Genomic DNA, 20,567 nt, shown 5'->3' with positions numbered 1-20,567 from the left:
ATTGTGCTGTACCAGTAGCCACATGTGCTGTCAGATTATTTTTATTTCATTCAATAGAATAGAAGGGCAAGAACGAAAACTACGTAGACTTCAAGGAATCGACCCCAAAAATACACCAATGACAAAGTAACACACTACCCAAGCAGGGAACATACTAAGCTAATTTGGTATTCCAGTCATTTTCGGCTCTGAATGCAACCATTTTTCCTTTGCAAATTCTGTAAATCAGCAGAGCTCTTTTTTCATATTGACACTGACTTCCTACCAGCATACACCTGTACAGGCAAAATTGGTCAGCTGTTTCGATGATAAAAAAAGAAAAAGCAACGATGTTATGATCGTGCGCCCAATGATATCCCGGTTCATGTTATTTCGTGAGGTTTCGGGATTCCACGGGATAGGGACGATAACTGACGTCACACGTTCTCACAGCTCATGCGCCTGTCTTGCAAAATGGAAGAAGCAAGTTGATGTGTTTAGGTTGAGGGTTTTTAAGGGAAATTTTGTCCAATGGAGAATTTGAGTGCTAGTTAATTGAGCACTCTTGTGGCTCAAGAAATGCGTAATTCGGAAGAGGTAAGAAAAATGGCAGATTTGCCTTATATTCCTCGTTATCACTTGTTGTACAAACGGAATTGAATTCAACCAAGACGTGTCCTAAAATTTCTTGTTCTTGCGTGTCTCAGGGTTTTACGTTTGGCGATTTCACAGCTGAAGAATGGGAAAAATACTTCAGTAATTCATTAGCTCAAATTGGAAACATACCACCGGTTGAGGTAAAAATTAGCTTACTAGATCTTTTTATTATACCTACGTCTGGGAAATTGTTTTTATTTTTAGGTTTATGTTATACTTCACGTCGAGACAATATTTACTCACGCTTTAGTTTTCGATCGTTCCTCGCGTTGGTTTCTATTTTGTTTCACTGAGATTTTCTATTTTGCAGTTTCTCTTCAACTTTAATTACTCAGATGACGAGGAACGAGGCGATAATTTTTTAGGTATGTATCTAATACTTACAAATTTATCTTCTCGCGAGCATCCACACTCAGCAAACAACACTATTTTAAAAATTTACATCGACATTTAATTTATGAGGCGCTCCATGTTGTTCGTAAGAAATAATGAAAGTAGCGAATGGTTATGGTGATGGTTGTTTATTTTCAAATATGAGTAATATTCCGGTTCGTCTTTGTTATGACGGAACTTGAGTTCAAATTTTAAATTTGTGTGATATAGAGCTTGAATGTGTAATGTTCGGATCGAAGAGGAGTCAAGAGGGAGAGGCCGGGGAAAAATGTCGAAATACTATCAATGATTATGGTAGTAAACAATATCTAACACCCAGTCATGTGCAGACAGTGACAATACCCGTTTCCTTATTTTGTTGATGGTGAGCGTAATTTAAATATACATTGCTTTGATTTTTTCTTACTACTGGAAACTGATGAGTGAGACAAAGTGGATTACAACTTTTAAAATTATGCCCTGCAGCAAGTACAAATCCTAAATGTTACAACCTCTGATATTTTAATTGTTATTAGGAAGTTTCCGTGACAAGTTGTTATAGTGTTGTAGTATTGTCACCAGACCCTAACAGTGAATAACTTCAAAAATGCTGTTGTTTAATTTAAGTGAAGGAAGTTGTGCTCTAACAAGGGAATCTTATACAAACCTGTCCTTCCAATAAGCAACAGTTGGGGGATAGGATATATTTGCGCCAGGTTTTCATGGCCCAAAGTAAGGTGCTAGTGTTTCATAAGAATCTTTTTAAGATTCTTGTCAGCAGGGTTAAAAGTTTTAGTGAACAACAAAATCTTTTTTAGATGTTTTTGGTTTGCTTTTTAAAGCCTTGTTGCATGATAAGAATTGTACTTCTGCTAGGGTCTTTTCAACAAGGTCCTGAGCCTTGCCTTGTTCTATAAGAACATTCTATGAAGTTTTCTTCTTTTAGTCATAAGATTCTTTTACTGAGTTTGTTCTCAATAAGTGTAGTGCGTATCCTTTACCATAACTCTTCTTAACATTGAAAGGGAGGGATCAAGTATATTGGCATGTTTCTTTCAGCTTGTAATATGTTTGAACATCAAGAATTTTTCTTTTGGTAAATCTAGGTCCTTTAAAAACTTCAGTATCGAGGAAAACCATTTTTTCTGATGACAATTCATACATGAATTTAATAGTGGCGTGGAATGAGTTAGTGATATCAATGAAATTGATGATTTCAATTTCAGGAATGGTCCACCTTAAAAAGTGTTATGAATATATCTTTTTAACCCTCTACAGCCAAACATCAGTATGCATATTCTCCCTACTATTCTCTATACATTTCCAAAGATGCTGATACGGAGAATTTGTTAAATGATCAAGAGCTTAATTAGTTGATGGTCAATTACTTTATTCTCCTGACCTTACTGTGTGATTCAGGGCTGATATTGTAGGGAGAAATTAGATGCTAGTCACTCCTAGGGGTCAAAGGGTTAAAGAAATAGTTTAGGTGGGCTTGTAGTTAGTACCTGTTTCTCAGTATGAGCCATGAACATGACCTCTATCTATTATCATTTTTTTGTTCCTAGAGCTATTCCGAATGTTTCTAGATAGTGTTTGTCTTTGTCATTGAAAAAGTTTTCTTTAAGAAGCAGTCTCTTAAGGTCTCCCAAAATTTTGTTGTGATGAGAGATTTTAACTATAATGCTCTTCATAATATTGGCAGACGATATTAATTCCCTCCTCTTGGGGAATGTTAGTGTGGAGAGAACAAATGTCAAAAGTACCCAAATTGCTTCTTCTGGAAGTAGGATGTTTTTGTTGAAGTTTATAAAGTGAGTGGTGTCTTTGATATAAGACTGTTGTTTCTGCTCAATCGGTTGTAAGGATGAGTCAACAAAAATGGAAATGTGCTCTGTTGGGCCAGTGCTCCAAGATAAGATTGATTGTCAACAGGAATGATTTCATGTACCTTGGTCAGTGTGTGAAATTCTGGTATTCCAAGTTGGGTTTGGCCTAAATTGAGCCACTTACAGGTCATGTCATCAATATGCCTTCTAGTAAACAAAGTGTTGACAAATTGTTTTGACTTTTGTGACTGTTTCAGATACTATTGGTTATATTAGGGGGTTATAGAATTTCTCATTAGGGACTTGTTTGTAACCTTCCTGAATTTTTTGTTTAGTATCTCTTATAACAATAGTGATTCCTTTGTCAGTGTTTTTAAGATTTATCTTGTTGTTGGTGCTAAGAGTTTTTTAAGTGCTTGTGTTTGTTTTGCTGTTAGATTGTCTTTTATGTTGGAAAAGGTTATAAATGAAGGCAATCTCTAGCTTTGTACATTCCAATTAATTTTCTAAAGCAACCAATAATTGAGATGGCAGTTGTCATTTAGATTTTACGCAGAATGGATGAGGATTGCTTTTTGAGTTAACAAAGATATATTGTAAGTGCACAGAGTGAGTAACTGCACACCATTGGTTTCAGGGAATGTTTATCCAAGCTTCAGTTTCTAGTATAGTTAAGATTGTATGTATCCATTTGATACCTTTGAAAGCAAAAGTGATTTGAAATTTTGCATCCTAATTTTTCCATACAGACTATAAATTTATTGGAGCAGATCTCTTAATTTTCCCAAAAGCAACCATACATGAAGCATCAATGCACAACACAGCATTAATTCTCCTATGAGGAGGGGAACATTGGAGTTTGTGATTTTGGGATTTTGGACAATTTTTCTCCTGGTATTTCAGTCATTTCATTAATCTGGAATTGCATTATTGCGGTATTCTCCTAACATGCAGGATACAGGTTACACTCTCTTGTCTTCCACTGTTTCTCAAGCCTTTTCCAGACTCTGATTCTTTTGTAAACAGACTTAAATAAAACTACCTGACTAAATATTCATTAACAAATTCTTAATTGTATTGCAATGTTCAGAACCCCTGAATATCCTCCTCTATAAGTGACCAAGACAGAATTTTTCTGTACAATACAATATCAAGCTGATAAGTGATGAGATAAAAAGAAAAAGATAAGTTAAGAGTATTCTTACCCAATCCAATACCAAATTCTCCAAACTAATATCATGAGAATTGTAAGGCAGACGGTAAGGAGAATTACAAATCAGATTTGGAAGTGGTAGAGGTAATATTACTCTAATATCCACATATAAGGTGACTTGCTTGTTTCTTTGCTTTGTAGCTGGTGACTCCTCAACACATGTCTCATCAAATGACAGTTCTGCGGCAGCTAAAAATGTCACGGCAGGTCTTGAAGACTCAGGTGTTGAAGTGGGACAAGAAAGTGAACAGGAAACATCTCCAGGAAAATTGGTGAAACAGCAGCTGGTACAGGTGATTGTTTACCAGAGGCAAAACAGAAACAAGTCAAACAATCATCAGAGAAAACCATACAAAGTAGCTCTGAACATATTGTTTTTGGTGGAAACAGCATCAAAGAGCATGAACAAGATGTGAGGCAAAGCAAACCTGAAAGGTAGAGGAGTAGCTTAAAAATCCTTTTTGACATGAAAATTTTTCATTTCTGGTTTATGGTTCTTTTTATGTAATTAATATCAGAAAAATTTCTACTGAATTCTTAAAATTGTTAGAAAAGTTCGTGCAACACCAACAGCTCAAAAAGCTTTAATTCAATAACAAAATAAAAAGTCGTCCTAAGTCCCTTGGCTGCTTCATAGAAGTTTCACTGGAAAGAGGGTGGTCAATGTTTGTGGCATCTTTCTTCAAGGGATGTTTCTTTAGTGCAAAGTACTTTTTAAGTAATGAATTCTATACTTGACAAGTAACAAAGGTATAATAGGAGGTAAGTTTTTAAGAAACTGTGGTGCTGCATCAGAGGAATGGTATAACCAGGTGATTTGGCATCATCAACTGAGCTGATAACATAACTTGAATTGGCGAATGGCTATTTAAAGGGCTCTCACAAAGGGTTAACACTCAGAATGTCAGCTTTGAACTTCTTAACAGTGGCCAATTTACATTATCAATGTAGTTGATATTACAAAAATTACTGCGTTTCAAAAGGTGTTTGATTCTTGATCCTGGCCACCCAAGCATCAGAGGTGAGTTGAGGGTTTCACTGTTTATCCCAATTACATCAAGGACTCATCTTTGTGGTTTTCATCTTTTTACAGGATCCAGCAATGTGAATTCTGAGTTTTTCTCTGCAAACAGAACACATGAAAACTACCTTGTTTATGTTCACTGCTACATATAATATGTTATTTTATTTGATTATTTTGATTATGTTCCATTCTTATACAACATGTGAGGGGGGATTAGTTGTTACATAATTTTTAAGTATAGGGTAACTTTATAGATTACAATTCAAGTTGAGAAAATTCACAAATACATGTATTGTTAAATGAAGAATTGTTGTTTTATTTTGCAGTCCCTCAAGAACTTCAGCAGCTGATGTTGACCACTTCCCTCCCTTGTCATTAACAGTGAACACCCAGAGAGCAGTGGAGAAGACAGAGACTGAAAGATCACGAAAACGGCGCAAGCGAAGGAGACAGAGAAAGAGGTCTAGATCTGTGTCCAGCTCTTCTAGTGAATGTAGTGAAAAGGAAAGGGCTTCAGTTAATTCCAATGGCTCTGGGCTAAAAGGAAAAGCTGTGGCATCTTTACCTACTACAGATAAAGTTGTTCTCAGTGATGATGTTAAAGAAGCTTCAAAAGTACAGGTAAATGTTTTGAGCGCAAGGTTAAAGGAGCAAAAATCCGATGCTCTCTCTAACACAGACAAAAGAACAGCTGTACAGAGAAAAAGCACAAGTTCTTGCGATGGAGACACTGTGGAAGAAAGGAAGAGTTCTTTATCAACAGAAAGCACATCAAACAGCCCTGTTTACAGTGACACAGACATTAAAGTTACAGTTTCCATCAGCACTGCACAAGATCCCTTAAGCTCTAATCAAACCTATAAAAACCTGGAAAAAGAACATGAAGGTCCCATCCCAGTGGATCAGAGTGTAAAAACAAGTGGTGCACCAGAAGAAATCACAGGCAGGAAAGATCAGCCTCCAAAGCCTTCATCATGGGCAGACTTGTTCAAAAACTCTGCAAAACCATTACCTGGTATTGTTGTTAAAACAGTAAGTCCTGTTGTGAGAAATGAAATGCAAACAACTTCAAATCCTAAAAAGACAGATGATACATTACAGATTCCAGTTACTGTGGAAGAGGACAAGTTTGCCAAGAAATTTGCAGGTAGATACCTCTAAAGATTCTCTCTCTGTCTCTCTAACTGTCCATCTGTGTGTCTGTCTATCTGTGTGTTTGTTTTTTGTCTATCTGTCTGTCTATCTGTGTGTCTGTCTTTCTATCTGTCTGCTTTGTAGTCAGTCATTGTCCAAGTAAACAGTCTTGAACTTGATGTAGTTGCACTAGCAGTCCAGATATTTCCACGAGGGGACATCAAGTATGGACTGTAAGTGTTGCACTCTTATTTTGTGTGTACATGTGTGTGTGTGTAAATATTGCTGTTTGGAACAAAACATCAATTTTCTTATTGGTTTTTTTTTCTCAATTATTATAACATAAAAGTGAGGGGACAGCAAAATTGGATAAGAAATGTGTTAATGGAAGTATCAAAAGGTGGTTGAGACCTTATTGGGCAGGACACACCCTGTCACCTCTCAAATTCTCAATTGTCCAAGGTTCTTCTTGCTGTAAAATCTTGCCTGCTCCACATCAAGGGATAAACATGATCAAGAAGTCTAGTTGACTTGTTTTGTGGGGATTGAGAGCACAAATGTGTCATGAATCATAGTCTCACTCTCCTCAACGCTGGCCACAAATAAAGACAAATAAGCAAACAAATAGTCCCCACCCCCTCCCCACCACCACCACCACCACCACCCGCGAAAGATTAGCCAAAATCTCTTGCCGAGCTACTCAGACCTGTTGGAAAAAGGGTTCCCAAACTTCTTTTCTTCACAAAACTTACTCAGAAGAAACTGATCACAAGCTATCTATGGTTTTTAAATGAAATATTGGGGTAACTTGTTGAAATCTCTTATAGGGCCGACAGGAGGATGCTCAAGAGTTTCTTAGCTGCATTTTAAACGGATTACATGAAGAGATGCTGCAGCTTGCAAATATAATATCAAAACCGCTGAAAGGTTAAGATTCTCCTAAACTCTCTTAGTACTGATCCTTACATCCTAAGGAATAGCCTTTGTATTAGGAGCAGGTCTTCATGGTTAGCACTGCAGCGCCAAAGAGAGTTTGAGGGAGGCGAAAGTTGTGGGAGAGGTCTGGGTCAAACCCGTTTACAGACCTCTGTCTCTTTCAAACTCTCTCGCTGACAAGGAAACGCTCGTGTTGCAGTGCGGATAAGAATGACCTGCTCGATGGTGATGGCCTTTGGTGAGTGAACGACAAAAAGTAGAACTCCGTGATAATGGATCATTTCAAAATGAGGTGTATAACCTTTGCTCATTTATTTTCTTAGCCCCAGAGAGAGATGTTGACTTGTCATTGAAGGCTGAAGACTCGACAGATGATGATGTGTACCGTTGCACTTATGTCCTCTTATTGCAGATATGTCCTCTGACGTAATGTGATACAGTGGCCAATCATATCCTGCGATCTATCGAGCGACACGCGGCTTGGGACTGGTTAAGAGACTCCGTTGTAGTTATGTCTTCAAGCAAAAGTACTCATTCAAGGGGGTCGGGATAAGTGGAAAATTTGACCAGTATTTTCCGGTAACTGCTCTCAGGAAAACATGCTGTTCGCATGATCACTGCGAACCGGATCATTGGCCTCTCATATTGCTTTCCTTGAAGTTCAATCGTTCGTTAACGCAGAGTGATCGTATCGTTGTCATAACCTAAACTTGGAAGAACAATTTGCTGCGCGTGAATAACAAAGCGACTTTCGACCTAAGGATGCGTTATTGTTCACGTTTTATTTGCAGCCTTGCTTTATTTACAGTCTTCATTGCTCGACTTGCGACTTCAATGACAACATTTTAGCCACAAGCTAAGACAAAAGCACAATGTGGCGTCATATCACAATTGCTTTATTTTCTTTAATAGTTGAAGATCATAGATTATGGTTCGTCGACATAAAATTATATATTTTTGACACTTCACCTGATCTGCCGGAGGTGAGATCGACTGAGAAGTCCAAGTTGTGATTATTTGTCTGCGTCACGAAGTCGTCCTTCAATCACAGAAGTTTGGCCTTCAGTTGTTTATTTTGAGTACTGTTGGTTTTTGCCGTATCGCACTAAGCCCTCCGTTAAAAAAAATTGAAGTAGTAGATTGTGATTTTATTGCGGTTCCGCTGATTTTAGCTGGTTTTTTTTTAGTACTGTTTCTAAATTATTGTAGGATTCATGGCACTTTTGGGTGGATTTGTCCTATTTCACCCGATTTATGACAAATTCACACAATGATTAAATCGAAAATGGGGCTAAAGGTGGCTATGGAAAGTCAATAGGATAGAATCCACCTAAAGGATGAATTTCACAGAATTTATCCCGTTTTTCTAGAATTCATTGGGAAAAAATGGAAAAATGGAAAATCGGGTTGAAGATTGGATATGGCAACTTGAGATCTATTCCATTTGGAGAATAACTTTCAAAGTAGGTTATATTCCACTTGCGGGGTGAATTCTAAGAAATTGTCCCGCTTCTCTAGAATTCACGAAAAAAATGGAAAATCTGAGCAAAGATGGCATTCGGGAACTTCGGGTAATATCCACTTGTAGCATGAATTCTCAGAGTTTACCCTGTTTTTTTGGAATTAATTCGTCAAAAAATGGAAAATCGGGGCAAGATTGAATATGACAACTTAGGATATATTCCACTTACGGTATGAATTCTCATAACTTACCCCGTTTTTCTGGAACTCATTGAAATAAAAATGGAAGATCGGGTTGAAGACTGGATATGGAAACTTAGAATGCATTCCACATACGGGATGAATTCTCAGAATTTACACCGATTTTCTGGAATTAATTAGAAAAAAACCGAAAATGAGGGATGTTCCGAGTTATAATTTATTCCAATTTTAAGATAAATGGACACAATTTAGCCCGTTTTCAGAATTCATTGAAAAATTCATTTGGCATGTTGGGATATATTCTTTTTATGAGATGAATTTTTTTTCTAGAATTCTCTGAAAATAATGGAAAATCGGGTAAAGATTACAAACCACAAGTTGGGATATGTTTCACTTGTAGGATGAATTGTCTGATTTTACCCCATTTTTACAGAATTCTTGGAAAAATGCAAAAAACCGGGACAACGATTGAATGACAAGTTGGGATGTATTCCATTGACGGGATGAGTACTCAGATTTTACCCCGTTTTTCCAGAATTGACTCAACAAACGGAAAATCGGGGTGAAGATTGATTATGAAAAGCTAGGATGTATCCCACATGTGGGATTAATTGTCAGATTTTACCTTACTTGTCTCCGTAATAAACGAAAAAAATGGAAAATTAGGGCTAAAGATTTGATTTGGCAAAATTGGAACTCGGAGTAAAGATAGCATATGTGAGCTAAGGGTATTATGAATTCTCAGAGTTTACCCCCTTTTTCTAGAACTAATCTATTAAAACAAAGGAAAATCTGGGTAAAGATTTGACATCACAACTTAGGTTATATTCCACTTGCATGATGAATTGTCAAAACTTATCCCGTTTTCTAGAATTCGTTGAACAAATGGAAAATCAGGGACAGATTGAACATTGCAAGTCATGATATTAACCACTCGTGAAAAGAATTGTCACGGTTTACCCCGTTTTTCTAGAGTTATTTGAACAAATCGGAATAAAGATTGGATATGGAAAAGTTATGATATTATCCACTCGTAGGTTGGTTCAGAAAATGGAAAATTAGGGTGAAGATTGGATTTGGCATGTTAGGATATAATCTACTTGCTGGATAAATTGTAACAATTCAATGAAAAATGGTAAATAGCGGTTAATATTGGATATGTCAAGTTGGAATACATTACATATGCAGGGTACGAGCTATTTGATTGTTTTGATTTTCGAATGCGCTTAAAACATGGAAATGCATGGGAATGAACAGATATATCGCATTTGTAAGTTAGATCGCCGGAATTGCACCCTTTATTCGCGTAAAAGAGTGTTGGGATGGGGGTAGGTATCGGAAGGTTACCCTCGGGTGAAGTCAATAATTTTAGCGGTACATTGTAGGATCCCAGCACAAAGCCTAGAGATTATTGGACAAATATCACCGAGCCTGAGGAGATTTTTATCGCTGGAAAAGAGAATGTAGCCTTCCCTATGAAATATTTATCAGTCTGCAAGTTTTGATGCTATGTTTCACCACTGTGATGTTCTTATTGTTGAGACCGGTCTGTATATTACTCACACCCTTGGAATTTAAGTCAATTTAGCGTTAAAAAAAAGTTTTCAGACAAATGGAAATTTTCCCAGAAGTCGCTGTATACATAGATGCATGTGCATATATTGACGACAAACTATTGATTTATCTTTGCTTGACAAGCAAAGTGTACATATACATAGAGGACTACGGGTTCTATGCACTGTCAGATAAAACATTGTAACAGAATATTTAAAGAGTCGAGTGCAAAGGAAGCCATTCCAAAAGGATCTCATTCCAGAGAGACATCTGCCCAAAAAGCAGTATGCTTATTTGAGAAAAGAAAAGAAAAGAAAACTTAAGTAATTCAGATTTAATCAAATTTTTAACAGATGACAATATTAACAAGCATTACTTTCTTGTCACTATTAACATGCATCACGAAAGAAGACAATTGAGCAATAACTATTATTCATTCTAATACTAAGTCAAGGCTTTGTCACAGTTTCTTTCTCAAAAAGATATTGTAGATGAATATGAAGAGTGATTTTATCCAACCGGTGAAATTGGTCATAAACTACTGTGCATTACAAAATTTTTGGTTGATGTCATGTTTTCCACACACAACATGGGGAGAACCAACAATCAAACATGCATGCTGGTGTCATACAGGTTTGTTTACATACTGTTTCATGGGTTGAGTAAAATCACTCTAGTTGTTCCTTTTTTAATGTTTCATATAAATTTTGGTTACCTTTTTCCTGCTATGATATCTTTTGTTGATAAAATCATCTTGATAAATAGGATACACTGTAAGTGTTTGGAACAAATAAACACTTTTTTTGTGTCATTTAAGCAGGAGTGATTGGTGCTAAATATTTTTTCTAACCACATGTGCAAACCGTAATTAATCTAACTCAAAATTCAGGCTTAAATTGCTCATCTAACAAACAAATGGGTAGTTAAAAAAAAACTCCTTCAGTTGTACTTGAACATGCAACACTCCATGGAAATAAACATCTTCAGTACAAGTAATTCAAGTAAATAACTTCAGGTAAAATACTGATTTTTTGGAATTTGTGACATATAAAGTAGACTACATTGCACTAATATACAATAAATCCATTCTATCCTTTTACTCACTTGCAACTATTTGGCTCTAACTGTTCAATACTATTTGACAGATTACAGAAAGTAACTCTGTCCTTCAAATTTGCCCTTATATACTTTTGAATAAAATAAAGCAGTTGACACCAGATCGAGGAGTCAAGGCTATTTTATTCACCCATTCACTCATAATGGTTGGTAAGATTTCTTTTTTATATGAGTTGCTGTAAACATAAAGATTTCAAATAAATTCTTTGCAATTTAAATGTTTGTGTCATTTTTTAAAATTTTACTGCTCTGGAAATGCACTGGATATGAAACTCTGGAACTAAACAACTCCAAAGGAGGTTTTGTGGACAAATTCATGGGTCTGATGTGAACATGCTTAAGAGGTCACATTCTCTATTGATGTTGTTCTCTGGCCATGTCTAGGTACTATTCACAATTTGGAGCTGCGGAATTTTGGATATAACTTGAATTAGGCATGCTTCAAAACCCAATTGAAACTGTTAGAGTGAACACATGACCTGTTAGGTATTTAATTATTAGTATTACACTGTGCCAAATAGCTTTCCTTTACTGATTTTATTTAAAATTACAAAAAGTCTTTCTCCTCAAGTTGCCTCCATTTCCAGTCTCTCCACATTCCATAATGATGCTGTTTTGTAATGCTCAATAAGACCCATCCATCACTATCAACTTGCTTTAAGATACTTGCCACATCAGTTCTGTGGTCTCCTTGGTCCAAAATTCCAAGGCTCTATCCCACTTGTAATGAAAAATCTTTGTCTCAACCTACCCATCCTTACCTGCCTCCATTAATCAAAATTAATCTTTTTTCTGTTGTCATCACTGCATGGTAACACCCTCTTGGAACATTTATCCCTTTCTCCTTCCTTAGTTTGAAAAGATATTGCTCAGTGATGGCATTAAGGCCTTGGAATACCTTCCTTCCTTCCTTCTTTCAAATAGAGAATCTGTAGGGTTGGAATCTGTGAAGAAAATCAGTCTCCATTAGAAAAGAAACTTTAATGACACTCACCTAATGAAAGACTGTCTTTACCAAATTGGTATTAAAATGCACATTTGGCCTACTTTCATTGGGTTGGTTGGACTTCTTTGCTAATGAAGTACCACTAACCTTGAGTATCAGTATGTTAATGATAATATGCTATGAATTAACTCAAAGGACAATAAAAACAACCTCATCCTTCTGTTAACCCAACAAACAAATTTAGCAATCAAAGAAGGAACATCAATCATTAGATGTATTTATAATAATTTCCCTTAAAATTTATTGCAGACATAAGGCACTAAAAAACATCCAAAACTGGTCATCAAAGGACACATAAAACAAAAGCAATAGTAATTATAATTGTAATAATAGTAATAATAATAATATTCCCCTAAACTACTTGGCATGTTACAAGAACATCTCTGCATAGTATAAAATAATAATAATATTCCCCTAAACTACTTAGCATGTAACAAGAACATGTATGCATAGTTTTAATTAATAATAATAATAATAATAAAGTAAGAGAAAACCTAAACAGAAAAAAACTATAAATCACTCACAAATTCTGCATACCTCATAAGAAGCATCTTTGGGAGGCTTGAGGAGCTAAAACAGGACAAAATCTTCATCATCTGGTTTACTGGCTATAAAAAAGCACACAATGCTTTCATTAGCAAATAACAAAAAACAAACAAGGTTTATAGAGATCAATAATTATGGAACAATGTAGCAAAAAACTCATCTTACAAAAACAAAGAGACAAAGAGTGAAAATGGTCAACATAATTATTAACTACCTTGAATATTGTTTTCATTTGACAGCTGTGTCTTTGTCCAGTAGTTGAATGTCTAATGGTGAAAGAGGAGGGGGGAGAACAAATAAATCATCATTAATATCGTCATAATCCTCCTCAAAATCTCCTGATTCATACTCACCAGGAAAAGCAACACCAAAACCAGCAGAAACCTCTTCCATGGTTTTTCCAGTACTAAATGGACTCACTCCTGCTTTGCATTTCTTGATTCCATCTTCACCTATTCTTGCACTGCTGTCTTCACCAGCATAATGCACAAAACAGTATCTGCCAGTTTTTCATCAACATATTTCTGGCATCCATTGAAGCTACAATCTGCTAAACAAAATATAGTATTTGTAAATAAGTACTAGCTATCTATGATTGCTACCTTTAACATACACTCATTGATTAACCCTTTATACCCTAACATCAGTAGGCATATTCTCCGTACCGTTCTCTATACATTTCCTGAACTGTTGACAAGGAGAATTTGTTTAAAAATCAAGAGCTTTATAAGTTGTTGGTCATTTCCTTGATTCATGTGGGATGTGGGGTGATATCAGGGGTGAATTTGTAATGAGAAATTAGAGGCTGGCCACTCTTAGGGTTAAAGGGTTAAGATTTTTTCTTTCATTAATGTATTGCAAACTGTACATAACTAGTAAAGCAGATCCTATTTAATGGTTCAGAGATGACCTTTCTACAAGTAACTGGAGTTGAGGCAATGGAAGATATTATTGCATGCTCAGTGTATTGTAGCATAGTATTTAAAAGTTTCCTGTTTCTGAATTCCAGCAGTGGATAACTCTTGTATTCTAGCACTGTTATTTTCCAGCCCCTCTCAGCTGTTCTCAGTTTCTCAGCAGGAGTTAACTGTTGTATTCCAGTACTGTTAATTTCCAGCCCTACACAGCTGTTCTGAGATTACCGGCAAGGAATAAATATTCTTTTACAGTACTTACTTGTATTTTCCAGCCCCTGCAAGCTGTTCTGTCATTTTTGATTTCCAGCTGGAGGTAACTGTTATTTCAAAGCACAATTATTTTCTGGCCCCTCTAGGCTGATTGGAGTTTTCCTGCTCAAGTTGACTGTTATTTTCTGTAAAACAGAATAATATACATAGGGACCCAGGCATGAAGTGAAGAAACCTTCCTTGGAAACCTTGGAAACAAGACAATGTTTTTAATTGCTCAGATCAAAACCAAAAAATTTACTGTTTGTTAAAAACAATGTTATATAATGTTAAATGTTACATAATGTTAAAAATATCAAGGCCAACAGTAATTCTGAACACAAAATTTAATAAATTTGACACCTGTGGAGTATATAGCATTGCTTATGAATGAGACAAGAATGTGCTTTTAAATTTCCATCATACCTGAATAATGTCTGTGTAAAATTTGAGCTCAAATGTAGTATTTTTAACTTATAAATCTACTCCTAGTAAGTGGCCCTGGCAACCTTAATCTTTACATGTAACTGCCAATAAAATAACCCTCCATCTTCATAAAGATCTAAGTAAGCTTTTAAGGCCTTCCTGTCATTTTTTTAAAGCATGGCCTCACAAACTTTTTCTTTTGGCTCCACCAATAAAAAACATTTAGGGAAAGTCAAATAATCAACAACCACAACTAGTACTTAAATACTAAGTTAGCAATTGACTGAGACACCATTAGCACCACAATAAAAAATGTAAGAACCCTCAACTGGCTGAAACTTGCATCATTCAGTTGCATACTATTCTTCCCACATTTCCTAATAAATTAACCTATATTTAGTGGATACCTCTATAACACAGACACTAGGGAAGGTTCTTAGAGAGGTTACCTTTAATACTTTTATAACTATAAAAGTAATAGCTTTCGCTGCAGTTTAAATTGATTTAATTTTTGAGATACAGTTAACTAATTCTTCACTTATCACACAACAGCTGTGCAAAGCATATCAATTGTAAATAACAAATGTGGAGAGTTACAAATTACTTTCAGTACTTTATAGTGCAAGCAATGTGTTCCTTACCACCATTTTTCAGTGTTTTCTTTCCATTTACAGACTCAAGTGGCTGTAATGAAAAAACAAATTCAAACAATTCTACCTCACTTCCTAAAGCAAGAAATCACAAGAATAAACAAGTGTAGAAACTTAGACATACTTAGGCTAGAACCCTAATTCAAAAATAAAAAAACTACCCCCAGCAAAAAAAAATGTACCACTGTCTTTGGTACCATCCTGTTCCTCCCCTATTTCCATTTTTTTTTTTTCAACTTTTCTTTTCTATCAACTTTCAAACACATACCATGCTTCTTCTTGATGGGAAGAGGTTCCATAAAAAACCCAAATAACCAGAAAGATTACCAGCAAGATAGATAACCAAATGGATAACCAAATGAGTAGTGGTATCAAACTAAAGCTTGTAGCAATTCACCGACCTGACTATTACACCCTGTTCTTTTTCCCCAGGTCTATGTGAACTAGATTTTGAGCACAGAATGTAATACCTCACCAAACATCTGCTAGGATGACTCACTTAAAAGTGTGCATGATTATCATCTCTTGCTGAGATAGCACACTGCACTTCAATGTTTTTATTACTACACATATAGGGGCTTTGGTAAGATTGTGGAAAGGAGGGAAAACATTTGAGCAGCTGGGAGGGACAAAAATGACAGTGTGGCAGCCATTTATTCCCACTTGGATAGCAAAGTCTGGGGAACCTTTCCCTGGAAATTTAAAAGTTCGGATGTCCATTTTAGGCCACTATTTCTCAAGTTGGCTAAAATTATATCTGCTACAAGAGAGAGTGAGGGAGAGTGTTGACACTGATTTAATGAATAGAGTAGCTTTTACATAACAAACTATATAAACATTATATACATAGTAATGATGTCTCATAGATGATGTCTGTGTGGTCTTGTTTGATTTTTACCTTTGCCTTGCTCAAAAATATGAAATTGTGCCCTGGACAACATTAAATTTGGGGAACAGTGCTGTGATTTCTGACACAGTATATTTAAAGCAATTACTGATGGCAAAGGAATTAATTGGTACTTCAATGATGAATGTAGAGCACAGCAATCAATGTAAACCATCATACCAAAAAACATGGTGACTGGTACATTCACCTAGAACTCTTTGCACAAGAAAATCCTGGAACCACTCAAAAAGTCAAGCAGAAAAAATTGGAAAAATTTAAAATTTGCATACATAATGTTGTTGTTTTGCGAAATATTGCTTTCTACATGTGTCTTACCCTAAGAATAAAGGTAAAATTTACAGGCACCATCTATGTCTGTAAGTGGATTGAATCTATTGGGTAAACACCAGAAAAAATAATAATATTGATACAAATAGGCTGAGGGTTTAGTATAGGTATGCTGTAGTTTAGTTTTATCCTAAGTTTATTCTTTTACTTTTAAAAGAGGCCAAATTGATAGTGACATATCATCTCACCATAACTTAGGCTAGGAGCTAAATTTTATCTTTCTCTACACAAAATGCATTTTTCATTCACATCATTAACAAAATCAAAGGAAACTGATTTTTACACCAAGGACAAGCACAACAGATACCTTTCATCTGCACTTTTGTTTACTTTGCTTTGCTGCTGGTTCTCATCCATGCCTGTATGAATGATATTGAGTAAGGGTGAAAGGATTGGTATTTTCTTCACAAAGATAGTTGCAGAGAATGTCTCCATTGATATATGGATTACCAGACACTCACAATGAACTCCAACAAGACCAAGTTCTTGCTAACAAGTGTAGGAGCAATAATCGCTAATAATGGGCAATAGTCTGTATTGAATTAAGTATTCATTTGTGCATGAATTAGTATTTACTTCATTTTAATGTTTGTAACACACAATTGAAAAAGTATGTAAAATGTGGTAACAAAATACATATCATTGTGGTATTCCTCATAAATTAGTTCAAGGGGCTTTATTCTAAATAGATCAAAAGAAAGAAAGTAGATAGATAAATAGAAAAGCACATATTATTAAGTGATGAGTAATTTTGCTGCAAATTTGTGCCCCTCTGGGTGAGCAAAGAGAATGATGACCCAACTGTTACTTGCTGCAGAGCGTTAGGAGCCAGCACCCTATCCTTTATAAGAGACCAGATCTTCATCATATGTGTAAGCAGTTTGTAAGTTAACTTTCCAGGATATGTGAAGTTTAACATCGACCATACATCCTAGCTGAATTTTTGCGTAGCCCCATACATTTACAATGAATACATGTCTTCCACTGTACCCATAATAGCCACCAGTGTAGACACTATGAGACTGCTACATGCAACATAATACAAATTATTGAGGCTGGAAGAAAATCACAAGTTTTTGATCATTGAAACACCGAGAGCTGTCCTGGTTTTTAATCGACGTGTCATATCAAGTGTTGCATGTCCCAAACAAAATAAAAAAGTCAGTCCTCGACACAGAAGGATTCAATGAATCCAGGTATCATGCAGCTACATGAAATCTACTAGAATTTAGCACAAAACTTGAACGCGATCTTTGAAGAATGGTTGTAATATTTAAAATTTAAAAAAATACTAGCATGAAGTGCAACGAAAACCTTACCTTATTGTACTAGCTCCAACAGAAAAGTAAGGAAAGCCATGAGGCAATGTCAAATTCTCGTCTTCCTAGGCTTTCCAACGTATAGAAGGAAATTTCCCAAATACCTCGCACTTAAAAACGCAACCAGAATCTTACTCTTTCACCAATCCGAAGCGTCCCAAAAGGTGCCAAGGATAGCCCACGAAATTCTCAAACTTCGAGCGCGGAAATCTTAACGATCTTTTTACACTTTTGCTTTGCATCCCTCCCCTAGTTGGGAAGTGACACGCAGAAGACACGATCACAACGCACTTTGATTGGAAGAAGTAAAACTGCATTCTATTGGTTATAATTCGCCTTTGTCACGGTATCGCCATCTTGAAAATGACGTAATGCTTTTTGGCATGAAAACGAGGTCACGCGTGGTTCTTGAGGTCAGCATTAGATTCCATCCACCAAAACCACCTCGGTCGAGAGGGACTGAGTTGAAATATTTAATGACTTGCAAAACATAACCGAAGATTCTCGGAAATCCGCAAGTGATGTAGCCGAACACCCGAAGCTGTAAATCCCATGATTCTTGAGGAACAAACAGAAACAGCATAGCGAGAATTTTAAGTCGCGAACCATTGATGGTAGACATGCAGATAATTTAGGATACGTAAATTCTGTTGATGAGGCGCATAAACTTATTGCGGAATTTGAAACAGGATTGACAACGAAGTTTTCTTTCTTTAAAGCTGGCAAAGGTTTCGGGAACACCGGTGTGTGTGTATATATATATATATATATATATATATATATTGATATAGCTCTTTGACATTACAAAGCTTTGCTATCGCTATTGTGCATTCTCACTAGTTTATCTAGTTCAAGTTCTACCACAATTATGGAATCATTCGGATTAATTTAATGCTTACACCTCCTTCCTCGGACAGAAGTCACAAAATACTGGGGGAAGATGCATGAGATATTTAAGGAGCAAAAATTCGTTTTTTACTGGTGTGCCTTTCCTAATTTTGGGAAGGAAAGTGCAATTGCCAGCGCGGCATAGATAGAACAGCTGGAGAGAAAAAGAAACGAAAAGATGCAGAAGAAGTACTGTATATAATAATTTCTTTATATCCTCAACCTTTGTGTTTCTGTCAACTATGGCTTGCTAATTCAAAAGGTCAAATACATGAATGGGTCATATGACATTGATCTCAGAATACTTTTATGACAAACGTGATAACAGTTCAATCTTGACTAAATTGAAGATGGTTTAGAAGTTAACAATCATAAGAACTTTTCACTAACATATGCTGCTGACAAAGGAGAAAATATATGCAATTCTGCATTTTTTGCTTTCTATCAAGCAATCATATGTTGGCTCCTTATCACACTATGACACTTCCGTTTTGTCACATTCCAAAAAATAACTTGAGAAATACACTGTCACTCATCTTACACTGTTATATTTACCTATTACAGAAGGCTGGAAACAAAGATTTTGTTTTCAAGAAAATAAGATTTCTTGTCCAAGACACAAGGAAGTTTGACTACAAAGCACAGATAAAAATGCAAGAAATTTTTTTTTCAGAGAACAAGGTAGTTCTACTCATGTATAGACAGAACAAATCCAATTTAATAAATCAGATATGCGGCATGACTCCTTTTCTTCCATCCCCACTCAAAACAAGCAAACACACCTATAGAGGTTCCAGTCTGGTCTGCAAATGAAAAGGAGGAAGGTGATCACTGCAAAATTAAGCATTAGGGTTCTTATTTATAACATATTGATTATTGTATACTGATATCTAGAAATTAAGGTTGCAAGTAGCAGCCAGCTGAGTTATAGTTTGAGTTTTATCAAGTCCATTACTTTGTTAAATTTAGAGTAACCTTGTCTTGAGAGAGGAAAATTGAGGAGCTGTAATATACTAATCATCAATTAGGGACCACAAAGAAAAATTTATTTATAGAGACTTTTGAAGGAGAGGGGTAAGACTTGTGACAAGCCGGCAGACATATAGATAAACTTTACTGCTAAATGGGTTACAATACAAAGTGCTCAGTATTTGGATCAGCTATGGCTCAACTTAAACTTTGCTTTAGCTTCAAGTTTAATCCTTTGTGGTTTCCTTTCTCTGTGTTTATTTTTCAAGTTATGTACACAGAAGAACACAAAAATGACAAGGAATGCTTTTGAATATCAAGAGGCTGGAATAAGCAAGAAACCAAAACTGAATTTTAAACAGTACAAAGTTAATTTGATCTTCCAATGTTATTTAATTTTAACCATAGAATTTGCTATTTAAATTTATCCCCTCCATTTTTCTGGGTATTGTGAGCAAAAACAAACAATTATCACAAATTGCATGGTATACAATGGTTTGATTCACCAATGTGGCAAAGGCCTTTCACTGTCTATCCATAAAAAGGGAAATAGTTTGTAAAATGTACTTGACATTCTGCATGTTGAGTGTATACTTATTCATCCATGTGAAATTAAAGGTTACTTGAAATAAATGTGAAAGATTTATAGGATTTTCAGACCCCTGATAACAATTACTAATGTGCTGATTTGTTGTACTTAAAGGTTATGATTTTAGCGGAAATAGTGGAAGAAATTTCTGGACCTGGAATTTTGTTGCAAATGTTTGTTTAAATCAGTTTAAGTCAGTTAAAAACTCTCCTGTTTCAAGATTACATGATTACCACACCAGAACCTTTTGTATTCTATATTATGCACCATGTTATGATTATGGTTTCAATAAAAAAAA

The 20,567-nt window shown here is 35.7% G+C and overlaps 1 protein-coding gene and 1 long non-coding RNA gene across 9 annotated transcripts in view; one reads left to right on the top strand and one right to left on the bottom strand.

Moving 5' to 3' along the window:
• LOC136279400 (ubiquitin carboxyl-terminal hydrolase 10-like) overlaps nucleotides 1–20,567 on the top strand; it is a 150,110-nt gene that overhangs the window by 19,965 nt on the left and 109,578 nt on the right. The window lies entirely within an intron of this gene.
• On the bottom strand, nucleotides 15,262–18,102 carry LOC136279409 (uncharacterized). Its single transcript, XR_010716837.1, has 3 exons — nucleotides 17,824–18,102; nucleotides 16,812–16,863; nucleotides 15,262–15,304 (listed from the first exon to the last, which is right to left on the bottom strand). It is a non-coding gene; the product is annotated as an uncharacterized lncRNA (long non-coding RNA).

This window comes from Pocillopora verrucosa, chromosome 3 (genome assembly GCF_036669915.1).
Source record: "Pocillopora verrucosa isolate sample1 chromosome 3, ASM3666991v2, whole genome shotgun sequence".
In the NCBI taxonomy this organism is placed as follows: domain Eukaryota; kingdom Metazoa; phylum Cnidaria; class Anthozoa; order Scleractinia; family Pocilloporidae; genus Pocillopora; species Pocillopora verrucosa.
This window is presented reverse-complemented; position numbering and strand designations above follow the sequence as displayed.